Here is a 7,709-nt window from a genome sequence, read left to right as displayed (position 1 = left end):
CAGTGTCTCACCCGCGCCAATCATGAAAATCCTCAAAAGAGGGCGCGACTATTGGCGCTCTGTCTTAGAGCAGCGGTCGCACCAACCAAATTTGGTCATGCTTTTTGCCTTAATGCACGCCCGACTGTTGTTTCCTTCATTACATGGAGTTTTTTTGAGGATTGAAAATCAGTCTGATGTCGAGCTCTATCCTATCACCATCTTTTATGGCTTTCAGGGATAATGTTAATCCACAATGGGTGTCCCGGTTCATTGTATCCTCCTCCCTTCTTCATCTATATAAGCTTGTCCTCATGCATTTGACAAGCTAGTTTTTGGAGTTCTTAGTTCTAGAGTTTGATGAGTTTTTCGTTGGGAGTTCTGAGTTCTGGGAGTGAGTCCCGAAGTGCTAGAGTTCTTGAGTTAGAGTTTTGTGCTAGAGATAGTGAAGCATAGAGAGGTGATGCTGCCGATTGCAAGACACACATAGCTGTGCCCAGAGAGAGGAGAGGTTCAGCGTCAGAACCTTGGTTGTACTCTTCTCTATTTTTCATTAATAATAGAAGACTACTATTATGGTTCCACTTTCATCGTTTACATGGTGTTTGATGTAAAGTTATGTCCTTTCTGACTGACATATAATTGCCTATATCAGATTTCACGCTCGTGTTTATATAGTTCTTTATGTGTGCAGGTGTCCGTTCGCGAGGATAGCGAAGGATTGTGACCGGCCAAGACCAGGGAACGAAAGTGGCTCCGCTTCTTCAACACTAGCATTGGACCCTAAGTAGGTCCTTCTTTACCTATTTTTGTTATTTGCAGTTAGGAACCTGCGTAGTAGCTTTGATTGATTGTTGCTAGACCCCTATTGGGCTTGTGGGATCGCTTCTGTCCACAGAAGGGATTTACCTATCCGACATACATCATTGTCGCACAGATAATCTTCCACTCAAAAGGATGATGGCTCTATCAGAGTCATCAGTCTATACTTAGACGATTGTCTGTCCTATGTACATTAAAAATGAATTTATAAAACTGAGCATGGGAATGCCCGCCTCAGCTAGATCCTGAAAATATTATGAAGATAATGTATTGTATTGTAACTTATTACAGGTCTCCTCCCAGCATTGAAAGAACTTCGGATCCTCATAATAAAGAATTTCACCCGACACCAAAAGGTTAACGGCCTCATACTTTGAGGGGGCAACTGTTATAGACATTTTTGTGCCCTACAACACCAAGCATGAAATGTCCATAAACCAAGGGCTCCTAAGTCCCTAAAAGTGTTGTTTTAACCCCTAAAGGAACAAGGTCAACAAATTACAGCTTCTCCCAGAAGTTCTCCATGAGAAACTACTCAGAATTGGTCAAAACAGGATCATTGTAGCTGCTCCACTGGCTAAGTGCGTTGCATCTCACCTAAATACACTGTGAGGGTGTGTTGCATTTCAAAAGTCCCTTCTGTGGGGTGCGATGGGTGAGAAATGACAAATGGCAGTGTCATTCCACGAGGTGGAGAGACATTGGAAGCTTCCAGAATCTTCTCCTCTGACACTTGCCTCACTGAATTCGACCAAGGATGAGTAAGAGACCTTCAGTCTCCAAGTGGAAGCAAGAACTATCAGAGGGAGGACACTAGTCAAATCACAAGCTGACTCATTCCCCTTACATATATCTATATATGGATCCCTCATCCCAGAGATCCAGGAGGCTGGAATTTTGCATATTGTAAGGAATTGCTGTTGGTTTCTTGAGATAAACATCAGATTGTTGGGTGATCTATTCTTTGTTTGAGGTGAAGAGGGGCTTCTTTGTTGGGAGGTTGATGCTGGGTTAGAACAGCCGGTTGTAACTCCTCCTGGCTCTTTTCTTGTTTATCAATAAAAGCTATTTGAGTTTTCCTCCATTCTTTTGTATCATTGATGCTTATTACATTTGTATGGTCAATTTACATCTGATCCTAGATTGTTTATGATTATAGATCCATGTCTTTGTATAGTGCTATGCTTCCATGATCTTACAGGTACTTTGTGAAGCTGGGCGTGCAAGGGAGTAGGTCGTTGAGGACTATCAAAGAAGAGAGGGATCGAATCGAGGGATTAGCGCAAGACAGAGGTTGGTCTTTCTGTTCCTCCCTATCTATAATTCATAAAGGAAAAACATAAGTAGCTTTTCTCTGTTTGTTTCTAAGGCAGCTCTCACACCTTAGTGGGATAGAGCAGTTCTATATAGACACTTTTCCCTGTAACACCAGTGCTTTGAATTCACAGAACTTTGAGTATGTCTCGTTCTTCTTCTGCATGAAGAAGATCCAACACTTATGAGAGAAATCATCAACAAAAATCACATAATACCTGTGTTTTGCTGTCGAAGCTACTGAGAAAGGTCCACACATATCTGTGTGAATTCTCTCAAGGATCATCGCGGCGTGACTATCCTTCTCGTGAAAGGTGGCTTTCAAAAACTTTCCCAAAGTACACCCCTTGCACTGATCTGACTGCGCAAGAGTGCCTTTAGGAATCCCTGTAGTGATCTACTGTAGTATCTTCAAGGCTCCATGGTGAAGGTGACCCAATCTCCTGTGCCAAAGCTCGCCATCATCCCGGCTCACCAATCCTTCTGCCTTGCATGCCATTGATGTGCATCCATCTACATGCAACTGATAAAGGTTCCTCACTCAAACCCCTATCTTCCGGGTTTCTCCAGTTGTCTTGCTGCGTAGGAAAGCATTTCCCTCGCTGAAAACAACATCATATCCCTTGTCTTCTAACATCGCCACAGAGATAAGATTCTTCTTCAATCCTGGAACATGCATCACTTCCTTCAATACGAAGGGTTTACCAAACTCCCTCTCAAAGGAAATGGTACCGATACCGGTCGCACTATATCTACCATCATCGCCCATCTCGATGTGCACTCCAAGATCTTTCTCCTCCAGATCAAAAAACAAATCGCGATCTCCTGTCATGTGAAAAGACACACCACTGTCCAAGAACCACACCAATCCCATCATACTTGAAACCAAGCATGCGATCAATGAAAAATCAAGCTCAAACTACGAGGCTAGAGCCTCTCCTGCTGCAGATTGAGCAGCTTGCTTGTTCTTCTTCTTCTACGGACAATTAGTCGCATAATGTCCATGCTGGTGATAGTGAAAGAACTTCACCTTGGACATGTCTTGCTTCTTGCCTTTCGCACCAGACTGAGAAGCTTTCTTGTTCTTCTCCTTCTTTACTTTGGCAGCCAAAGCGCAATTTTCTTCATCAGGTCCCTTTGATGAAGATCTGTCCCTGGTATTCCACCTGATCTCCTCTTGCACAAGATCTAACCAAAGTCTCTCCCATCCTGGCAATTTCTCCCGACCATTGACAGAGTCCTGATAGGAATGCCAACTCTTCGGAAGACCAAGGAGAGCCAAGCTCACCAAGTCCTCATCATCGACAGTCACCCCCACACTTCCCAGCTCATCTCTGCACTGAGTGAACTTCATGAGATACTTGGGCATACCGTCTCCCTTCTCACATTTGATGTTTCTGAGTTTATCCTTAAGTTCTAGCTTCCTCTTATCGCTCTTGCTTTGGAATAGATCTGTTAACGCTTTCCACATCAAGTATGGAGAAGCCTTTCCATGCAGGCTCGACATAATGTGATCCTTCACGCCCTCCAACAGAATCCTTCGACACTTTGTTGTCCTCTTTTTCCAAGCATCAACTTGAGTAGAATCAGTAGGCTTTGGGACATCAGCCTCTATGAAATCCTTCTGCCCATTATCATCCAACACTGCCTCCATCCTGTCCTTCCATGCAATATAGTTTGAGCTGCCCTCAAGAGCATACTCCAATCGCAATCTGTTGAAAGACATTGCCTCGTTGATACCAAGAAAACACTACTGCAAATTCGAATTCCACCAGCTCCAAACTCAACCGCCTCTGATCTAAGATTCGTGAGAACAAAGTATTTCTCGTACAAAGATTGACTGTATGGGCTTTTACCGGATATCTCACCTTCCAAAGGAAGGATGAATCCAGAGGCTACCTGGCCCGATTACAGACTCTGCCTGAAGAAATAAGATGTAAACACTTCCTGAATAGTAGATCTGATGATCAACTGCTCTGATACCATGTAGAAATTTTGAATAATAAACACTTATTCACAGAGATTATCCCGATTATACACGATTGCGAAATACATGCATAATACATAACCTCCTCTACGTTGATCATCAATTTAGCAACATCAAAAACAATGAAACATCAATAGCATGCACACATTAACACAGTATGTAACCCGGGGAAAGCTTACAGCTGAAAACCCCACACTATCTGTATATTAATGATTGAGAACATGTAACAATACATAGTACAATACTCCTCTCAAGTATCCAACACTATCTCCACCTGTTACGCACAAAACTAGCTCAGATCCGAAAAAGTCACAGGTTCAAATATTCTCCACTGCTTTGCCTACCTCTATTGCACAATACCATGTGAAAATCACCCACATTGAAAATCACGTGAGCACAGGCTATATCACTGGGCATATACTATGCAATTCTCATGGGCATACTCAATCCATTGATTGTGTAAAGTCTCATGCACAACTATAGTCACAACTGATAGCAATCTCAACCTCTAACACCTATCTCCATTGAACTGTACATGCACTGAGTTAACTGATGTATTCTTCAGTTGCATTATGAGTTAATAATTAGTGAATTAATTTAATCAATTAATTCACATCACTCATCACTAGTCTATTTGCAGTTAGACTAATTACAACTAGTTTAACCAAGTCAAATTGAACACAACTCCATCAACTCCACATCCAACTCCACCAAACTCAACCACATGAGTTCTAACTGAAGTCCTGCATGCAATAGCTCAACTGACTCACAAGAAAAGCGTATTTCCTTCTGACAGCTGCATGTGCCACATTTGTAGCTCAAACTGAAGTGCTCCAAGAGGATAAGATAAAGTTTATAGTCTAAATATTATTATGAGACAATAATATTTGACTTTTCTATTTTTAGCCTGGCAGCCTAAAAATAGACTCTGATCACTCCGCTGTGAACCAAAAATAGAATTCCATCTATTTTTTCCCAACATCACCAATCATCCATAAACAACATCTTGCAACTCATAGACCATGATCCATATGTCTAAAAATAGACATAGTCTAAAAATAGACTTTACGCCAAAAATACCCTACGGGCCCACATAGTGAAGGCGACTTCTTTCCACTAAGCTCCATCATCTTGTTGCATTCTCAACAAAAAATAATTATTGGTTGAAACAATGTGCTTAAATGTAATATATATAATATAATATAATATAGAATATATAATACATAACATGTGATATTATATAGTTTATTATATAGTGAGGCTTCTTATATGTGTTTTATTATATTACACATTATAATGGTTTATAATATGTACAACATAACCATAACTATAGTTCATAACTATTTTCTAATTTGTACCATATTGTTTCATTATGTAGTGTTTTGTACAGGAAAAGTTGCTTTCATGTGCTTGCAACTAGTACATGTCATGTCTCAAAGTCAAACATTATAATAACTTCAAGTCTATTGGAGTATTTGGTTGGCATGAAATTTTATTAGTTTTGTACATATGTTTATTTCAATATTTTACATATATGTTTACATATTTATGCACTGTGAATAAAATGCATTATTTAGAAACGAGAAAAGTGTGAAGGTATATTTTATCCCTTCTTTCGATTATTTTTACTTGGAGCTCAATAATTTGGTTGATAAATTATAAAAAATGAACTCTAAAGTTTAACACTTTAGGCTAGATTATTCGGCTTGAGTTTAGAAATGATTTTTTTGTCAAGATTCTTTCTAAGCCAACATTTTTTCTTGGATTAGTTTGTATGTATTATATGTATTATATGTCATATGCAAAGGCATCCCATATACAAAGTCCAATTACAGGTTTTCGCAGTGTGAGGGGATCTGTTATACATGGTTGGGTTCGTGATAGATCATGTAGCCCACCCAAAGTGCATGTTCCACTCATAGATCCTGCCTCCGACGCCAGTCAGAGTGTCAGAGGCAACGTTTATATCTTTGTTGATGATCATGATACCTTTAGTGGACCTTCTTCACCTATTTCAGGTACACCTCCTGCATTTTTAAATCCTCTTTAAATTTTAAGTGTTTATGTCTTGAAATTGTCTTTAATTTTTGAATTGTCTTCAACTAATGTGTTTGAATGTAATGTATATGTTATTATTCTTCTAGTTTGTTAATTATATATGTTAAATTACGTTTATTATTTGTAGACCCTCTGTAGGCTGAAGATGAGGATCATAGTGCAACATCGATCACTCAATGGGATGGTGCTACAACTCATATCAAATTAGAGGATGTTATGACCCAACATACGTGGATCACAGAAGAGTTGTGTAGCATCACTGCCATTTCACCTATTGTTCGTAGTTTATCTTTGATGTTAGATAGCATCAATTGGTTGATTAAGACATACCAGAGGTCGAGCCCACTTAGCCACCTCCTACAGTCCATACAAAGGATTAGCAAGCATGAGGTTAGAGGTCCACACACTTGGGAGGTGGTGAAAGAGGCCACCAAAAAAATTGATGTTGTGGGGAGTTGTTCGACATCCCTTCAGATCGCCCTGCGAGACATAGAGGTATGATTCCACTGAAATATTTTAGGAATGTTGATGCCATCCTTTTATGTATGATCGATTCCTTGGAGCTTGGGGCCAGTTCCCCCACCATGACCAGGTTGCCATTTATTTTTCCAAGCATATATATGCAGAGTTCATGTTACATATGAGGTCAAATTACACTGATACCAAATCTTTTTATTATGGAACCACCATGGGACGTACCTATGATCGCGATGGGGCTCGTTGGGATGCTGGGCATGTACCACCACCTATGAGATTCTTGCCATTGTTGTCTTGAAGTGTGGTTTACTGATAGAGCTAGAGGAGTTGTCGCAACTCGGTGTTGAGACAAGGGAAACTATTGCAGATAACATTTGAATGTCATTGGTCAGTGCACGTGTTGCATTGGATGGAGAGATTAGGATACCATCACCATTGCCTCGTGACTCGCTAGTGCCTTTATATAATGATTCATTTCTCACGCATTTACCCATTGCCAAGCTTTCGACATATGCATGTATGTATCATGATGTCATTTGTGACACTTAGAGGGTGCACGAACCGCATGACACAGACCAAGTACATATATTTATGAAACTTTTGACTCTTATTGTCAAATTATGCATAATTATTAATATTAATTTCTAGTTCGTATTAGATTGAATTTATATTAATAATTTCATGATAACATGTAGACATAGGCCAACTACATGAATGAGTTTATGAGGTCATCGAGGGACCACTTGATTAGCCAAGCCATCCTACACTAGAGCATGTTTCCATGGATTCTCCTCCACCTCCACCTCCACCTCATAACACTCATCTGGAAGAGAGTCACTATGTACAACCACATGGACTAACAATTGAGGTAAACTTTTTTATACTTAAGATTTCAACAATTGCTTTTTCAAGCTACACATTTATGCTAATTAATTTGTAGACTAATTATAATTTGTCCTTGTCGTTGTGTACACAGACCCATATGCAAAGTGTTGTTGATGTCACTGTTATGTGGACACATGAGTGGGTGATGGGTTTAGAGGCACTAATGATGTGGGCCCATTGATGCAGG

This window comes from Pinus tabuliformis, chromosome 4_1, assembly GCF_031772625.1.
Source record: "Pinus tabuliformis cultivar Carrire ecotype Pingquan chromosome 4_1, CPIR1, whole genome shotgun sequence".
Taxonomy (NCBI): Eukaryota; Viridiplantae; Streptophyta; class Pinopsida; order Pinales; family Pinaceae; genus Pinus; species Pinus tabuliformis.
The sequence above is the reverse complement of the archived record's forward strand: the minus strand, read 5'-3'. Positions refer to the sequence as shown.